Genomic DNA, 20,413 nt, shown 5'->3' with positions numbered 1-20,413 from the left:
AAGAATAGGAAAATGAATAAAGAGAATTAATTAAAAGGGATTAGATTTAGAAGAGAAAAAAGAACTTATCTAATTATGGAAAAAAACATATGAATATGAGAGAGTTTTATAAGAACTGCGCTGTGTTTGGTAGCTTATTTTTAAAGAGAAATATAAAATGTGTTTTTAGAATGTTTAAATAAGAAAAGAAAAATAGAAAAAGAGAGGTATAAGATATTATGTGAAGAAACATTTAGAAACCTATTAGAGAAGAAAAATTCCTTTTATGAAAAAGAAAGATAAATATATAAAATGAATCAAATTATAATTAACAACTTGTTATATAAGCAACAATATTGTTTGCAAGGAAAGAAAGAAGAGTAAGCACCATATTTGAGTAAAATAATAAAAAAGGAAAATAATACAAGAATTAAAAATAAGGAAGGTAAGCAAATAAGACAGCAAGAAGGAATATACACAATAATTAAAAAATATGTATTGGAATTGTTTTGTTAAAAGAGAAGAAAACATGAACAAATTTATAAAGATAAAAAATTAATTAATGAAGATAATGAGTATTTAGAACAAAAATAAGTATGAAATAATTGAATGAAATTCTAAAAGATATTAACAAGAATTCTGCAACAGGACTGGATGGAATTGAATGTGGTATGCATAAAGAAATGAAAGAGTGGCAAAAAATTATTTTTATAGACGTTATGAATGAATGGTTGGAATCTGGAATTAAAGAGAACGAGATATGTAGAGGAGTTATAAAATTTATACTTAAAAAACAAAATAAAATTGAGATAAAAAATTGGAGACCTATAAAATTGAATAATATAGATTATAAAATTTTGATGAGAATAATAACAAAAGGTTACAGAAATTGATAGAATGTATGACCAAAATATATTTAAGAAGAAAAGGAAAAGGAAGTAAAGAGTTATTATGGATAATAAGAGAAATAATTGATGATATCATAAATAAAAGCATAGATGCAAAGTTTATTATAGGGATATAAGTAAAGCCTATGTACTATACAATATAAATCAATACAGGAAAATTTGCAGGCATATAATGTAAGCAAAAAATATTACAAGTAATAAAATCTGTTTATGAAAGGAACTATGTGAAACTAAATGCAAATGACTGGACTGGGAAAGAAATAAAAATAAAATCTGGAATAAAGCAGAGCTGCCCAGCTAATAGTTTAATTTTCTCATTGGTTTAAAAATGTAATAGTGAATGAAATTAATAAAATGTCAAGTAGCAGTAGATACAAAATGATGAAGGAAGTACAATTGCCAATATTGTATAATTATGTGGATGATGTATTAATTGTTAAAATAAAGTATGGATGGAAAAAGTAAATGAAAATGTAAGTATAAATTAAAAAAATGGTTTAAGTATGAATTAGGAGAAAAGTAAAGGATTTGGTTTTGAAGGTATGATAGGAGGTATTGACTTCAATGAAAAATATAGGTTCATAGGATGATATTAGGCTATTGGCCTGGAGGACCTTGTAAGCCTAGCCACGAATTTCACCCATGTTCTCACAAAGTCAGCACCTGTTTCCCTGTCCAGCAGGGACACAGGTGGGATCCCAGGGGTATATTTTCTGTTTCCCATCCAGTTATCCAGGTTCCTCTTAAAGAGGGCTAGTGAGGTACTCTGCTTGACATGGAGAGGAAGTCTATTCCACAGATGGGGGAGTCATTCGGACACAAATGTATGCAACCAACAAGTTCTGTTAATGTCACAGACCAGGTTACAACTTTGTGTGTGGGTTGAGTGAGTGGAGTTTGACTTATGGATGTGCAGCAACACCATCAAGGCTGAGTCTGAGATGGCCTTGTATGCCAGACACAGGTCACCTCTGAGGATTCTGTATGAGACTGAGTAGAGGGATAGGGGTTTTACCCTAGCTGTATAAGATAGGTGTTTGAGACCCTGGATTTTCCTGATCAGGAACCTCTGTGGTCTCTCCAACTGCTGCATGTGCTTGGCAAGTTACATGCCAAGGGGGCCATTGTACTTGATAATGGGTCTGATAAGGGAGGAGTACCGGAATGTTATGACCTCCTTGTTCCTGGATAAAATGTCCTTACTTATGAGGTGGGCTATGTAGAAAGTCTTTCATACAACTAAGGTAACGTGGTAGTCAAAAGTCAGGTTGCTATCACTCTGGGTGCCCATGACCCTCATGACTGATTGATGCTTAGTACATTGTTATTAATGTGATAATTAGTGGGGACAGCATTTTTCCTAAAGGGGATAATGATGCATTTCTTGGCATTACATTTGAGGCCATGCTTCTGGCACCAGTCATTAGTTTGGTTAAGGCCCTCTTGAAGGATGTTCACAGCACTAGGGGAATTTATGACAGTACCCAGCTTGCAGTCATCTGCAAACCTGGTCAGCCACAGACCATTGGTTTTGGCTTGTACCACAGAAAAGTATATCCCAAATAGTAGGGGCCCTAAGACCAATCCTTGGGGTACGCCACTTATTATGGGTCTACTACTAGAGGTGGCTTCCCTTATTTTGACTGAGTGGGTTCTATCAGTGTACGAGTTAGCTACCCATCTGGTAACATATAGGTTAATGCCTAGCTAGGAGAGTTTATCTATTATGCCCAAGTGGAGAATAGTGTTGAAGGCTTTGACTAGGTCAAGGTAGGCGGTCTGCACTGTCTTGCCCTCATCCATGGCTTAGAACAGATAAAATCTAATACATCCACTTAAGGAATCCACTCCAATAATCAGTAAGACTCCAAAATAGCAAAAATATAAATGGAGCAGAAAACCAAACAGGCTGATTAAAAGCAGTTTAATATCAAAAGCTTAAAAATATGCACTCATAAGCACTTCCGGGATGAACCCTTCTTCAGATGAATGCAAAATGTAGAACTTTAACAGAGCTTTTAAGTAATTAAAAAATAAAACAACTAATCAGACCTTAATATTTACCCTCCATTTTTTCAGTGATGGCTTTAAAGGTATCGTACCATTTAATCCAGGGATTTTATCTGCCCCCAGCTCAATAATACATTGCATCTCTATAAATTCAGTTTGACAAACTAACTCAACTCCCCTGTTATTAATAAAACTTTTTATACAGCCATGAAAGTAAAATCATGCCTGGGATTATCTGCAATGTGTTGCTATAAAGCATTATTTGCATCACAAAAATGTATAGTAGAGTGGTGCTTCAAAATTCTGTCCTTCAGCCTACAGTTAGTCTTTCCTATATAAAAGCTGGGACAATGCCTACACTGAGCTAAATAAATAAGATTATGAGCAAAACAACTGGCTTGCAAATCAAACTCATACTTCTTAGTTGTTGGATGGACAAAATAATTTGAACTATTAATTAAGGGACAAGCCATGCACCGTCTACAGGGAAAGGTTCCTTTTCTTTCTGTAAAGGTACATTTTACCTTACTTAATTGTTCTTTTAAGTTCTTATTTCTCTTAAATATGGTTTTCCACCTACTACATTAATGAATTTCTCATCAGATAAAAGGATTTTCCAATTTCTTTGGATAATATCACAGATTACCCCAATGTTGTTACTGTATTTTAATGTCATATGTAATGAATGTTCTCTATTCTCCTTTGTTTTTCTCCTATAGTCATAATTAGTTTCAGAATACCAAGGTCTTTCAGGACCTGATCTATTACGCTGTGTACTAATTACACCTTGATCTATAATATCATTTTTATACCCTCTACTTATTAAATTATTTTTCAGCTTCTTAGTTTCCAAATCAAAGATACTGTTCTTCATTCATAAATGAGAAATCCTATGTGCTTGGTCTTTGACTATATTTTTAAAAGTAGATTTTGGGTGCATACTATCATAGGCTAGTATTGTATTCTTCCAACAGTTTTTTTCTAAATAAAGTAGGTTGTAGCTGTCCCTTGTCATCCTTAAAATATGTACATCTAAGAAATCTATAGATGCTGCTGAGAAATTAACTGTAAACCTTAAAAAAATTGTTGTACTTTCCAAATAAGCTATAAAGGCATCTAATTCTCTTTTTGTACCTCTCCAAATGAGAAAGGCATCATCCACAAATCTGACATACAAGGATAGCTGTGCCTTCCATAAATGTTCACCTTTAAATATATTCACATCCCCTCAATGAGCCAATACAAGGTTAGCATATGAGTTTGCACAGGGTGTGCCCATGGTCACACCCTGTGTCTGATGATAGAAGCTATCCTGATAAATGAATACATTTTTCAATATAATATTTAAAAACTCACAAAACAATTGATTAGTAGAATCTTGATATACTTCATATTCACTCAAAATAGTTTCTATAGCTTGCAAGCCATATTCATTAGAAATAACTGTGAACAAGTTGTTCACATCTAGTGTTACTAACAGGCAGTCATCATACATACAGTCTTTTAATAAATCATACAAAGCAGTTAAGAAATGCCCTGTATCTATTAATATTCTTGGAAATAATCCCAGAACATTTTTCAGTTTTGTTTCTACCCATATTGATAAGTGCTCCATTAACCAGCCTCTTCCTGACACTATAGGTCTCATCAGAGGTGAAATTAAATTTTTATGAATCTTTGGAAGGGATTTAAATACTGGAACAGCCCATACAAAATCAAAGATTTCTGATTGTATAACATCACGTTCTCTTAGTTTCTCTAAGTCTCTCTAAGCTTAACAGGTATGATCTCCCTTTGACAAAACCAAACTTTGTGGGATCAAGTGTTTGGAATTTGCCAGTGTCCTTGTTTATAAGGTCCCTGGTAATGCATTCCATGGCCTTGCAGGTCAGGCTAGTTAAGCTGATGGGCCTATAACTGCCTGATGCTCCACCTTTGTGGAGAGGGATGACATTATGCTGGGATGAAGCTGGTACACAGGCTTTGGTTGAATAGGGTGCATAGTGGTGGTGAGAGCTCTTGCCTAAGTTCATGTAGGACACAGCCAGGGATGTTGTCGGGTCCCATGGAGGCTGTATTTTTTGCCTTTGAGAGGGCATTAATAAACTGCACCCTGGTGATGAGGGGAGGGAGGCAGGTGCTGAGGATGTCCTGGTTTACTGATGGGGGGACAGGGGGGTAAAGTATTCACTGAACATGTCTGCCAGCAGGTTGGCTATATCTATGGCATTTGTGTATGTGGTATTCTTGACCACCAACTCAGAGAAGATTTGGGAGTTACCTTTGAGAGTGTGGGCATATGTGAAGAATGCCTTGTGACTGTCCTTAGTGGATGTGGCCAATTTGGACTCAAAGTTTGTCTTAGAGGATTTTACCAGTGACCTTATTTGCTCGTTCAGACAAAGGAGAGATTGCTTCCAACTTGGCACCTGCTCCTTCTTGATCCTGATCAGCATTCTTTTCCTTTTTTTATAGAGTATGTGTATTGCTGCTGTCCACCAGACACGTTTACTCTTCCTTGAGGAAGATGATTTGGTCCTGTCAGGTATTGCTGAGTCCATGCAGCTATATAGGTGCTTATATAGTTTTTTGTTGCAGGCTTGGACAATAATGATTGGTCCAACTGAAGGGATGGTGGCTGGGAAGCTGCTTATAACTGCTCTCAGGAGTTTGTAGTCAGCTTTGAAAAAGTGTTTTTGTTTGACCCTGGCAAGGGGTGGGGGGGTTAGAGGAGATGGTGACTTTGAAAGTGATCGCTTTATGATCAGATCTTACCAATGAGGATGACACTGTTGGGGTGCTACAGTGGCTATTCATGTTGGTTAATACCAGGTCCAGGATATTTTCACCACTTGTGGGGGTATCAACCAGCTGATCCAATGCATTGGTATTGATGAAGTTGAGGACTCTCTGGGCATTCGTGTTTGAGCTAAAATAGGACTGCCACTCTTTGGTCGGGTAGTTAATGTTACCCAGGATCAAGGTAGGGGGTTGAATCTTGATGGAATCATGTAAGTCCAGATAGATGGAGTGGGCCTACTGAGTCATGGATGGGGGTCTGTAACTAGCTATGATTTGAATACGTGTTTTGTCAACATTTAACTGCACCTGAAGTGTCTCCTATGCGTCATGCTGTTTGACCAGCCTGGAGGTGTGCATGTCTTTGATAAATATTGAAACTCCACCTCCTTTGACTTTGTAGCACTCTGGGGTCTGAAAGTATGGTAGGACAAAATAACCTGGTAAGGCTGGGGTGCTCTCTACAGCTTTGAACTAGGTTTCAGTGACTGCACAAATGTCAGCATCTTCCAGGGTGAGGAGTGCTTGCAATGAGTGCAGTTTCATGTTTACATTCCTAGCATTTAGCAACATGACCTTTAAATTTTCTTTAGAAGAATTTTTCACATTGGTAATTTTGTCCTCATGACTTTGCTTAAAAAGGCACTATGGGGGAGGCAAGATCCTTTGACAGAAGCCTGAAGCCCAGGGGAGACAGAGGAAGGCCATCTCTGGCAAAGCATCATGGTGTGTCAATCATGTCCTTCAGGCTGTCAGGTACTCAATCCCCTTGAAATGACACCAGAAACTAAGCCAATTGTTAAAGTCAGTCATTTTATGTTTGACTTAGGCATCATTGTGGGTGATGGTAGAATGCCTCTTAAGGCTAGGGACATACCTGCCTGGAACACATATTCAGCAAGCTCAATTATGTCTCTCTTCATATAGTCCAGAGAGGTACATCTCAAGTCATTCACACCAACATGGACTGTGACAGAGTCATAACAGTACCTCTTGTTGAGAGACCTGAGTGCATGAGTGATATGGTGGATTCTAGCACCTGACAAGCAACTTACCGTGACTTTCCCCTTGTCTAGCCAGGTGAGTGGCACATCTGTGTGTCTCACGATAGAGTCTCCTATGACTAGTATTTTGGGTTTGTCACTGGGCCTAAAAGGCTGTGAGACACAAGCATGTGTACTATGTGTGGTGCTTGATGTGGTGGCTTGTGATGTGTGTGTGTGCTTTTGCCTTGGAGGTCTCTTTTCCTAATATATAGATATATTAGGAATGATATTTGGAAGGAATGAATACAGACAACAACAATGGGATAATGTACTCAAAGAAGTAAAGGATATGAGTAATTTTTGGAAAATGTATAGATTTTCATATAGAAAAAAACTTGTTGAGCACCATGGTAATAGGAAAAATGCTTATGTTGCTAACATCTATATGATTCCTATTAAGTATGAAAAGGAACTAATTATGATTATCTTTTCTTTTATATGAGAATCTAGACTGAATGCAGTCAAGAGATGGATTCTATATATGAAAGAAGAAAAATTTAATTTTATATAAAGTATTAAAAGGAATTATGAAAGACAATAAAAACTTGATATAAATGATACTATATTATAAATACAAAGAATTGTGGGAAGGAATGGAAGTTAAAAAAATGAAGTAAAAACATTGTGAATGAAGAAATGAAAGAGTACCAAAACAAAATTGTGCTATGGAAAATAAAAAAGAATATATGTCAGAAAAATAGAAAGGAATGGTATGTAAGTATTATGAAAGTATTTTATTGCACTGATCCATGGAAAGATTTAGAAATAGATAAGAAAAAAAGCCGTAATGATGAGATATAATAACTATAAAAAGATTAAGGAATGTAATGATTTTTTATGGAGATTGTCTATTAGAACATTGCCGGTTTAGGCAAATATGCCATACAAAAAAAGCAAGATAGAATATGTAATAAATGTTACATACATACATACAAATATTTCAAGCACGGGCATTAATGCCCTTCTACCTTGACAATATACTGAAACACTTGTTCCCATAATAAATGCCCAGGCCGTTCTTAAAAATATCTAAACTAGTACTTGCATTAATTTAATTTGGTAGTCTGTTCCATGCATCAGCTACTCTGTCAGAGAACCAATTAGTACACTTTTCATTCCTATAGAATCTTCTGTATAGGTTGTGTGATTCTCTAGTAATTTTTGATAACCCGAAACATTTCCAGAGGTAGTTGCCCCAAAATGCCCTATATACCTGAATAAGATCTCCTCTTAAATATCTGTAAGAGACACTGTACAAGTTCAGATATTTTAGTCTTTCATAATAACTTAGATTTTCACATCCATGGATGCCCTTGGTATATTTCCGCTGTACTCTTTCCAGTTTATTCATGCTTGTTTTCCTATAGGGTTTCCATATTGTTATTCCATATTCAAGTTTGGGTCCAATGCAACTAACAAACAATGACTTCATTATGTTTGATTTCCTAGACTTTAAAAACATTTTTATACAGCCTATAGTTCTATAACTATCATTAACCAATTGGTTGATACGATTAGAAAAAAATCATAGCTGAATCTATCCATATTCTCAGGTCCTTAAATGAGTTTACAGTTTCAATCACTGTGTGCTGTATTAAATATTCACCTTTCAGTTTATGTCTCCCAAATCTCATATGCTTATTTTTTTATGTATTTATCAGCATATTATTCTCCTGTACCCAAATGGTCAATTTAGTCAAGTTATTTTTCAGACATGCCTTATCTGTAACACTTGTAATCAGTTTACCCAATTTCAGGCCATCTGCATATAGACTATGGAACACCTCAGATGAAAAATTAAGGTCTGAAAGATGCAATCTAAGCAAGTAAGGGCCTAGGACATAGCCCTGTGGGACACCTTAACTGTAGCCAAGGATTTCACCTGTCCAGTTGCTGTATGATACTTGCCATGACTTTTTTGTAAGTCATGCAGCTATCCATCTTATCAAGAGTACATCAATACCTAGTTGCACTAATTTCTTGATCAGTGTTTTGTGTATGACCTGTCAAATGCTGAAGTTAAATCTATATCAATTACATCACAGTACAATTTTTCATTCATAGCTGTTATTATATTGTTCTAGAACATCATGTTACAGGTGGTAATAGATCTATTTTCAACATATGCATGCTGATATATAGTTTCAATTCCTAACCTATCCAGTATTGGGAGTTTGAGACTACTGAGCATGTATTTTTGAAATGTGAAAGAGTTAATAATTTATGAAAAGAAATATGTAAAGATAATAGGGTGAAAAGTTTGTTAAAATTTGAACAAATTAATATGGACATAATAGAATTTGGTTATTATGGTGCATGAAAACAGGAAGAAGTAAAGAAAATGGACAGTGTAATATTTTATGTTTCATGGACTATATGGAACGAGAGACTAAATGCAATTAAATAAAATGGGGAATGGACTTTGATAAAGACTTTGGAGAAAATAATGTTTTAGTTGTGGATAAAAGAGTGGAAAAACACAAAAAACAGCAAGGTTACCATGACCATGTAAAAATAAAATAAAAGTTTTTAATAAATCCTGGATAAGCACTTTCACATTATAAAATGCTTCATCAGATCCAAGTAACATACACAAATTTGTAAGAGTGGGGAAAACACTTAAATAGAAGTTTATAATGTATGGAGATTTGTAAATGGATATAAATAATGTAAATATGTAAATAATATGTAATGTATATATCAATAAAAAACCCTACTCTTTGCAGTAAGGGGAAGAGATTGTGTGTTACACATCCTGACTTCCTGTTTCCTGTCCAGGCATGGAGGCAGCCAGGAGGAATAGGGAGAAACATGGCTGCTGACAGCCAAGGCAATTTGGAAGTTAAATGTGTTGAAAATGAAGAAACAATTGCTACCGGAAATGTTTTCAGATGATGCAAGAGCAAAGAAAACATCTGCTGATGGTGATGAGCTTGGAAAGGAGATGGAACTAAATGCAGTGATGGAGATGGGTTCAGAAGAAAACTTTTTGGATAAACCTGTTTGAAGTGGCAAAACAGTAGAAAAATGTGTATTTTAACACTTCATTTGGGAGGGTGTGGGATGAATATATGGAGGAGCTAGTTAACCAGAGCGAGCCAGTCAGAAAGTGGAACTGCTCCATCCCGGAGTGACATTATGGAAAAAAATAAAAGAGGGAGAAAAAGAGAAGGAAAAAGAGCCAGAGAAGGTTCCAGAAAAAAATCCTATGCTCAAACAGTGGAAGAAGGAACTAAGGGGAAGACAGACATGAAGCAAGTAAAGAAAAAAATATATTCTTTGGGTCAGTAGTAAAAAAGAAAAAAGGCTGGACAGATATGAGGTAATGGACAATGTTACTGCACCTCTGGGAGTAAAAGCTGAAGAGGTAAGAGCTTTCATTTTAATTAACAAAGAAACTTTTTGTGACTTGTTTTTTGAAACTGGCCAGGCTATAGAAAATGTTCTGGGGGCCTATGAAAAATAGAAAGACTTTCCATGCTCAGAATATGTTGTGCAAGCCTTTTTCAGGCAAACCAAACAAAAAATCTTTATTCAGTTTAGAACTTAAGTGGGAGCAAAACAACTGAGAGAATATACAACTAAAATCTATGATGAGAGAGGATTATGGACTGGGGGGGGTAGGAACGTGGATAATTTAAAAAATAAAAGATCACAGTGTGATACACATACCTAGTATTATTAATGTGCATAGCAATAGATGTTTTTGTGAGGTACAGATGACAACCAAACACTTGTTATTTTTGTTGGAAAAGTGATAATTTAATTAATGAATGTGACAAAAAAGATGTTATTTATGTGGCCAGACAGGTCATAATGCAAATAAATGTGAAGTGAAATGTAAAAAATTTGGTAATACAGGGCATTAATGGTTAGAATGTAAGGGAGAAATACAAGAAAATGAAACTGAAAATGGAAATGAGAATAAAAAATAAAGTTGTACAAGAAGAAGAGGTAGAAAAAATGCTATACAAGAACATACAACACGACAACAAAAAAAAAAGAAATATTTAAATTTAAAGGAAAAGACAAAGAGAAAGAAAAAGAAAAAGACAGATGAAACAAGTGAAGAAGAATCATAGTGGTGTATAGTAAAAGGCAAGAAAAATTCAATAGGAAAGAGAGTTACTGAAAGAAAACAAAAATTTAGAAATATAATGGTAAGCGAGAATAAAAAAAGGTAAGGGATAAGAAGATTATTCTAATAACTGTTCTATAACATTAGCTTTGAATATGAACAGTATGAACAAAATTAAGACAAAATTAGTATTTTACAATGGTGTGCTATAGTAGATGCTCAAGTAATGGTGTTAGAAGATGTTAGAATGTTAACAGAAAAAGAAAGGGTGCAAACAGAAAAACTGTGGAATGGTACTGTTATTTGGAATATAGGCACAGAAACATGTTCAGGTATATGTATACTATGCCAACAAAATATAAAAATATTAGATATTACAATAGTCAAACTTGGCCGAACAGAGTAGTAGATAATAAGATGGAAAAATGTGTATATAGACTAATAGCTTTATATGTATATGTTACAAAAAAGAAAGAGAAAATGTTTAAAAGTATATCTAATTATGCCTCATTATGTCTGTGTTAACATGGATATAATAATGACACATGACTTTAATTATAATTTGAGAAATAAAAAGAATAGCTGTGATGTTAAAATGGTTACTGAAATTATAAAAATGAAAAATTAAAAATATGGGAAAATAAACACTGGACTTACAAAAGAAATGAAATTAAGCCAGAAAACTGTTATTTTTTATATCAGAACACCTAAAAATTACACAAAAATGAGTTAAATATAATGGGCTCTCTGATCATGTGGCAATTTGAATAAGAATTCCTGAAAATGAGGAATACATTAAAATAGGAAAAGGCATAAAAAGGTTAAATAAAAAAGAATTCAGGAGAAAGAAAAGATATTACAGAATTATAGCAACAACATATCAGTATGAGAGATCTTTATGAAAATTGGACAATATGGTAGATTGAATTCAAAAAGAAATACAAGAAAGCATTTTTAAAATGCATAGAAAAGAAAAGGAAAAAATAAAATACAAAATATTAAATCAAAAATATTTAAAGACTTGATAGAGAAGAAAAAATCATTTTATGAAAAAGAAAAATAATTATATAGATGAAATCAGGATACGGTTAATAAATTGTTATATAAGCAAAAATATTGCTTACAAGGAAAAAAGCAGTAGCACCATACTTATGTAAGATAGTAAAAAAAGGAAAGATAATAAGAGAATTAAAAATAAAAAAGGGGAAACACATTAAAAAATGAAGGAGAACTATATGAAATAATTAAAGAATATGTATTAGATTTATATAGTAAAAAGAAGTTAACTCAGAACAAACTTATAATGGTGAAAATTTAAGTAAGGAAGATGATGAATATGTACAGACAAAAATAAATATAAATGAGTTGAATGAGATCTTGAAAGATATTAACATTAATTCAGCTACAGGTTTGGATGTATAAAGGAATGTATGACTGGCAAAAAAATGGTGCTTATAGAAGTAATGAATGAGTGTCTAGAAAGAAAATTTAAGTATAAAGAAATTTGTACAGGTATGATAACATTTATAGTATAGAAAGGAAATAAAGATGAAATAAAAAAACAGAGACCAATTACACTGAATAACACAGATTATAAAATTTTCATGAGAACAGTAAATAAAAGACTATAATGTAAACTAAAAAGATTATGACGTCAATTTGTTTAGAAGAAAGGGAAACATGAGTCAAAATCTATTGTGCATAATATGGGAAGTGATGACATTATTAATAAAAAAGTGGAAACAAAAATCATGATAGGTGATATTAGTAAGGCATATGATAATATTCAGTATAAAGCATTATGGGCAATTTTACAAGCATACAACATAAGTGAAAATATTACAAGTAATTAAATCAATATACGAAAAAGAATTATGTGAAATTGAATGTAAAAGGTTGGATTGGAGAAGATTTGAAAATACATTGTGGTATAAAATAAGGATGTCCTGCAAGCAGTATGATCTTTTCTATAATCATGAACACAGTAGAAATGGAAATTTATAAAATGTCAAGTAAGGTAGGATATAGAATGATGGTGAAGATACAGTTATCAATAATGTATACTTATGCTGATGATATTGTAGTAACAGCAAAAAATAAAGTCTGGATGGAAACAATTAATGAAAAATTTAGTACATGGTTAAAGAAAACTGGTTTAAGAATAAAGAAAAAACAAAGGATTTTGGTATGAAGGTGTTATAGGAGTTGTGGAATATAATGAAAAGAGTATAGATATTTTAGGAAAAGTATCTGGAACGACAGAATATAGACGTGAACAATGGGATAATGTTATTAAAGGAATGAAGGAAATTATCACATTCGGGAAGACATATAGGTTTTCATATAAAAGAAATCATATTTAATAAACACCATAATAACAGGTAAAACAACTTATACTGCAAATGTTTATATGATGCCAATGTTGTTATTTGTTGTTGTTCCTGGTAAGGGGTCGCCACAGCAGAACTCCGGTCTGCTAATGATTGGCAGTAGATTTTTATGAAATGCAGAGGTGCCAGCTCGACACCCAACCTTCGACAAAGGCACGCCCATTTACGCATGCATGTCTTTCAAACACTACCCAACCGTGGGGAGGACATGCAGACTCCACACAGAAGGCACGCCCAAGCCCAGCTGAGAATCGAACGGGAGAACCTCATGATGTGAGGTAACAATGCTACCGCCGTACCACCACAGCATTTTTATGAAATGTCAAAATGAACGTATGCAGGTGGAACCTGGTTAAGAGGGGAATTTTGTATATAAAAGATGAACAAGGGGGATTGAGGCTGAAAAATCCAAATGTGTGCATTGCTTCTTTAAGTATGTATAAAGTATTAAAAGGAATAATAAAAAATAATAAAGGTTTGGCAGAAACAATAATGTACTGAAAATATAGAGAAATTTGGGAAGAAATGAAAATGAAAATAGAAGTAAAAGTGTTATTAATGAAGAAATTAAAGAATTGTACAGTAAAATTGTATTGTGGAAATTAAAAAAAAAAGAATGTGATGGAAAAGAACATAAAAGAATGGTATATTAACATTATAATATGATTTTATTTGGTGAATCCTTGGAAAGAGTTAGAGATAGAGAACAAGAAAGCAATGATGATGAGATACAGAAATTACAAAAGAATTAAAAAATGCAATGATTTTTTGTGGAGGTTGTACATAGGAAAATTACCAGTGTGGGCAAATATGCCAAGAGAAAACAGGACAGAATTTGTAAAAAATGTATTTACATTCTGAAATGTTAAAAATGGATATGATAGAGTATGGGTTTTATGGGACAAGATCTCAGAATGAAACTAAGAAAATGGACAGAATCATAGTCTATTTCATAATGGACTATATGGGATGAAAGACTTAATGAAATCATATACAATGGAAAATGGACATTTATAAAAATACTGGGAAAATGGTTTTGGTTGTGGGTAAAAGAGTGGCGGGGAATATTTAAAATGGAAATATCAATATACTGAATTATGTTAAAATATGTAAATATTGTACATATGTAAATATGTAAAAATATGAATTGTAGATATGTATACAAATAAAAAAAATACTCATCATTGTTGTGAGTGGTACCCATGTTGGCAGATCACTTTCTGTTACTGTTACAGGCACAGAAGCAGCCCGAGAAACAAGGGGGCAGATGGAGAGAGAAGGAGATGATGGGAGTGGTGAATAAAAGGGGAAGGCAAATATTGAGACTAGAGAATTTGTGTAGAATTCTGAGGAAATGTTTCAATGAAACCTGTTTGATGGAAATGAATCAGCAAATAATGGATGCATAATTACACCCCTTCAGTCAGGAGGGTTGCGGGATGATTTACTTAAAGAAAAGGTGGTGCAGAACCAGAAAAAGAAGGAGATGCTTCTTGGGAGACATTATGGAGAAAATAGAAAAGCAGGATGCAGAGACAATCCTGAAAAACTGTGGTGAGATAGAAAAAAAAAAACATATGCAGAGAAACTAAAAGAAGGCAAAAGTGGAATAGTAGAAAAGATGGCAGAAGAAAAGAAAAAAACAGAAGTGTGTAAAGATTCAAAATAAAGAAGACAAAGAAATTTACAGGTATGAAGTGTGGGACAATTTAATAGCTCCTTTGCACATGAGGTAAGAGTATTTATTCTTATTAACAAAGAGACATTTTGTGACATTATATCTGAGACTGTTTTTAATGGAAAATTCTCTTGGAGAGTATAAAAAAAGAAATACTGCAACATATGGAATCTTTAATGATAAAAGCATTTAGAAGGGAAACAAAAAATCATGTACAAAAAATACACACACACACACACACACACACACATATATATATGTGTGTGTGTGTGTGTGTGTGTGTGTGTGTGTGTGTGTGTGTGTGTGTGTGTGTGTGTGGGTGTGTGTATATATATATATATATATATATATATATATATATATATATATATATATCAAACATGATAAATGGGGGGATTAGGGGTGTTGTAAAATACTGAGGACAACCCAAAACATGTTTTTGTGGGAAATGGAATATGATATAAAATGTGAATTGAAACATTCTAAATTAACAAAACTGGATATTTATGGATGCATTGCAAAAATGAAAATATGAGTAAGGAAAAAGAAAAAATAAAGAAATAGTAAGAAATTGTAGAAGTGGTGAAAAATACATGAAAAATAATAAAGAGCACATAGAAGAATTCTATCGATAAAAGGGTGCAATACAATTTAGAGGGATAAGTACTAAAGGAAAAAAGAAAGGAAGTGGATAAAAATATGTACTCCTAATGACTGGAGGTTGGTATTCTCACCTTTGGGGAAGAAATTGGCTTGACTTAGGATGGTCTATTAAGAAAGCTAGCTTAGTAATTAGCTATAAACTTATGAAACCATGAATCTAAGGAAAAGAGAAAAGGAAAATTTTAGAGTGATTTCTTTAAATATGAATAGTATTAAAATACAGTAAGAAGAATAGGGATTTTGGAGTAGTGTAATACTTGTTAATGTAGTATAATTATATTGGAAGATGCAATATATTTAACAAATGAAAAAGGATTACAAACAGAGAAATTACAGGAAAGAAAGATAATCTGGAATTTGGGAAATGAGAGATGTTCTGGAATAGCCATATTCTGTAAAAATAAAGATGTAACTTTAGCAAAAATGGGAAGCTTCACCATTGTAGATTTCAAAATGGAAAGAACAAGTATATAGAATGATAACACTATATGCTTATACTAATTGTAAAGAAAGGGAAAGCTTATTTTATCAGATATTAGACTATGCAATGATAAATGTAAATATTATAACAGGAGACTTTAACTGTGATTTAACAGGCAAGTGTAAAAAGAGAGGAAATTATAAAAGAAAAATGTTAGAAGTTATAAGATGTGGTAAGTTAAAATTTTGGGAAAACAATTTGTGGGTTTACAAAATGGGTATGTATAGAACTGAAACAAATTATTTTATAGTATCAAAAGGTTTAGTTAAAGGAAAATGGGAGGCAGTTGAAACAGGATTTTCTGAACATCTTGCAGTATGGCTACAGATAAAGGAATATATAAAAAGCAAAGGAATAAAAATGATAGATGAGAAAGCATTCAATTATGGAAAGATCATATTACTATGAGAACATTTTATAAACATTGGTCTGAATAGTGAATGATATTTAAGGAAAAAATATAAAAATGTGTTTTACAGTGGCAGTATGATGTGAAAAAGTAGAGAAAGAAAATATAAAAGAACACATAATGCATTAGAACATTTAGAACATAATGATAGAAAATACTTTGACAAAGAAAAATAAATGAAAGAAATCAAGAAAAATAGAAGATATTTTACAAGGAAAAAGAGAAGAAATATTGAGTTACTTAAGCAGATTAGTAAAGCAAGATGGTAGTGTAATGAAAGAAATAAAATGTAAAAGGGGAAATATGAAGAATTCAGGAAAAGAATGAATAGTATAGTACAATATGTACAAACATGTTAAAAGAAATAAGAAGGTAGTAAAAAACAAACATGGAAATTAAAAAAGTTAGAGGATAAGAAGACAGAAGACTATTACAAAATGGGAGATCAGTAGTATTGAATAAAAATGATTATAAAATCTTTATGAAAATAATACAAAAGAGATTTGAATCTAAAATGGAAAATATCATGGAAGATATTTTATATAGTATAAGGGGGAAAGGTTGTCAAGAATTATTAATGATAGAGAAATTGTTTATGCTATTATGAATAGAAAAGAAGAGAAAATAATGATTAAGAGACATTAATAAGGCATTTGACACAACTGGATATTAAATCTTATGGGGAATAATGACTGAATATAACATAAGTGAGAAAGTTAGGAAACTATGTATGTCAGTATATAGTAATAATAAAGTAAAAATGCTTGTAAATGGCTGGTTAAGCTAAGGGGTACATATGAAGAGTTGTGTAAGGCAGGGATGCTTAACAAGTTGCATACTTTTTGCATTAGTTATGAATGTAATAGCATGTGGAAAAATTACAAAATGAAGGAGATGGGGTACATAACACTTGAAGGGTTAAGAATTCCAGTTGTGTTAACATAAGCAGATGAGAAGAAAGTAATTGCAAAAGACAAAATTTGGATAAAAGAAGTAATAATTTGCACAAATAAATGTCTATAGGTGATAGAGACAGCTTTAAATAAAAAGACTAGTAAAGGTTTGGGTAATGCAGTAAAGACAGAGAGTATATATTTTAAAATGAATGAAATTTCTGTGTCGGGTATGGAATTTGGAAATAAAGATGTATGTAGAATTATTTTCTGGAGAACATATAAATTATCATTCAGAAAAAGTTTTATTTGATAAATTTAGCACTTGTGGGAAAATAGCTTACTTAGCAAGTGTATTTATGTTGCCAACAGTTTTTGAAAAGTAATTATTGCATATATATATTTTTCATTTATATGGGGTCCTAGATTAAACCCAGTAAAAAGAGGAGCTTTGTATGTATGAGATGAAGAAATTTACTTCAGCTATTTACAGGAAACCCACTTACTTGAACACATTATTACACTTTGTAAGCTGTCACCCCATACACCAGAAAAAGTCTCTTGTCAAGGGACAGAGGGCTAGACTTTCTAGGATGATAAGTGAGATTGACATGTTTTATCATGAAAGAGATGTGTTATGTAATTTGCTGAGTAAAAAGAGGATATCCACATGAATTTTTAGAACCAATCCTACAAGAAGTCACTGAGAAAAGGGAAAGAGGACATTTTTTTCCACTTTTAGGTTTAGGAGTGGGCATGGACCCACAACCCGAACCAGAAAACATCAGTACTATTAGTAGTAGTACCACAAGGGATAATCAGTGTTCCTTTGGGAGGGCATGGATTTTGACTTATACTCCCCAGTTCTCTGAGCTAAGAGATATATTGTATAAAAATTCATTTTTACTGAAGAATGGTGAACAACTGGTGAGTAAAATAGGAGAAAAACCCAAAGTGGTATATAGAAAAAGTATTAGTATACAAAATATTTTAGAAAGTAAAAAGAGTGAAAAAAGTATGCAACAGGGTGGATATAGCAAGAAATGTGGCCATTGTAGGTTTATATTAGAGGGAGATAATGTTGAAATACCTGCCTATGGGGTAGTGCGATCTTGGAACAAGAGCAATTGTGGTACCAAAAATGTGGTCTACTTAGTCCTGTGCCAGGTTTGTGAAAGATATTATGTGGGGAAAACTAAAAATGCTTTCAGAACACGCATCTACCAGCACACTTATGATATAGGGAGAGGTAACAATAAAATGCTTTGGCAAAACACCTCATTCAGTTTCTTGAACATAATTTTAAATTTCATGTACTAGAACATGTAGTTTTGGATGATAGAGGGGGACCCAGTGACACCTTTTTAGAGTATAAAGAATTGCTGTGGCAATTGAGGGTCAATGCGGTGAACCCCCAGGTTTAATTGAAGTTATATCGTTAGTTTTTTAAAACTCAAATCAGAGTTTTATTTCTAATTTTGTGTTAGATATTTTAGGGTTACTATATCATAGTTTTATTATATATTTAGGACACAATAGATGTTTTATATATACATATATATATATATATATATATATATATATATATATATATATATATATATATATATATATATATATATATATATGGGTCTACTTCTAAACACCGACACGCCGATTCCCCGACACAAAACTCACCGACGCCAAATAACCGAAAACACACAAACCCGACACAAACCCGACAACGCAAAACACCGAACACCAAATCACCGACACACGGAACGTAAACAACACGCGATACTACATACCATACACACTAGCCCTGACCCAAACCCTAACCCTAAGGTCCGACACTATCGCACACTTCACCTACCTGCACCCTAACCCTAACTCACTTACACACCCCTAGCCCAAGTTCCGACACTAACGTACACATCACCTACCTGCACCCTAACCCTAACTCACTTACACACCCATAGCCCAATCTCCGACACTAACGTACACATCACCTACCTGCACCCTAACCCTAACTCACTTACACACCCCTAGCCCAAGCTCCGACACTAACGTACACATCACCTACCTGCACCCTAACCCTAACTCACTTACCTGACCACTCCTACCTCCGTCACTGTCACACACTTACCGGGTCGCGATCGCAGATTACCCTTGTCGGTCTTTCCACTGTCGGCGAATCACCCTGTCGGTATACGTACCTGTCGGTCATCTGGCGTCGGTGATTTCCGCGTCGGGGAATCGGCGTTTCGGTCTTTTGAATGGGACCCATATATATATATGAATATATATGTATTATAATAGAAGCAAAGGAAGTTGTGTTACATGATAAACTGTTTCACATCTGTATATTTTTATTATGAGTGCTGGCACTTTAAAAACTAATGGCAACTTTTCTAATTAATTAAGGTTGGGGTGGAGTCATATATATATATATATATATATATATATATATATATATATATATGAGTCTTTTTTTACTGCATTTATTCTGAAGAAGTCATAGTTCACAACTGATGAAAGAGCTAAATAAATTGTTGATTCCAGCTCATGGCGGTCCTGTGCCTTTGTGAATTTTTGGTTCTTGGAGTTTGGCAGTTTAGCTTTGTATGTGTAATAAAGAAGAAGGGGGTTAGGGTTAATTAACACAGTATATGTGCTGCTTTATTAAATTTGTACAAAGTGTTAAAGTGGATAAATGAAAAAGAAAAATTAGTAGTAAAATTGTATTAAGTATGATCATTTTTTGGGGGGTGGTAAAAACAGTAAAATATGAAAAGTATGTATAAATGAAGAAATAAAATGTTACCAAGAAAAATATTTTTATGGAAAATAAAAATTGATGATATAGAAAAAGATTGAAAAGTATGGTATAAGAAAGTAATGATAAAACATTCTTATGTAAAACATGGGACAATCTAACTGATTAAAAAATTAAAGCTATAAAAATAAGCAAATGGTGTAATCAGAAAGTAGAATGTCAAGGTTTTGTGGAGACTGGTAATAAATAAATTGTCAGTAAAAGGAAATATGCCATATAAAAAGAAAAGGGTTAGAATATATTTACACTGTCAAGAAGAATTTA

This window comes from Protopterus annectens, chromosome 9.part0, assembly GCF_019279795.1.
Source record: "Protopterus annectens isolate FY-2018-M chromosome 9.part0, PAN1.0, whole genome shotgun sequence".
Classification (NCBI taxonomy): Eukaryota; Metazoa; Chordata; order Ceratodontiformes; family Protopteridae; genus Protopterus; species Protopterus annectens.
The sequence above is the reverse complement of the archived record's forward strand: the minus strand, read 5'-3'. Positions refer to the sequence as shown.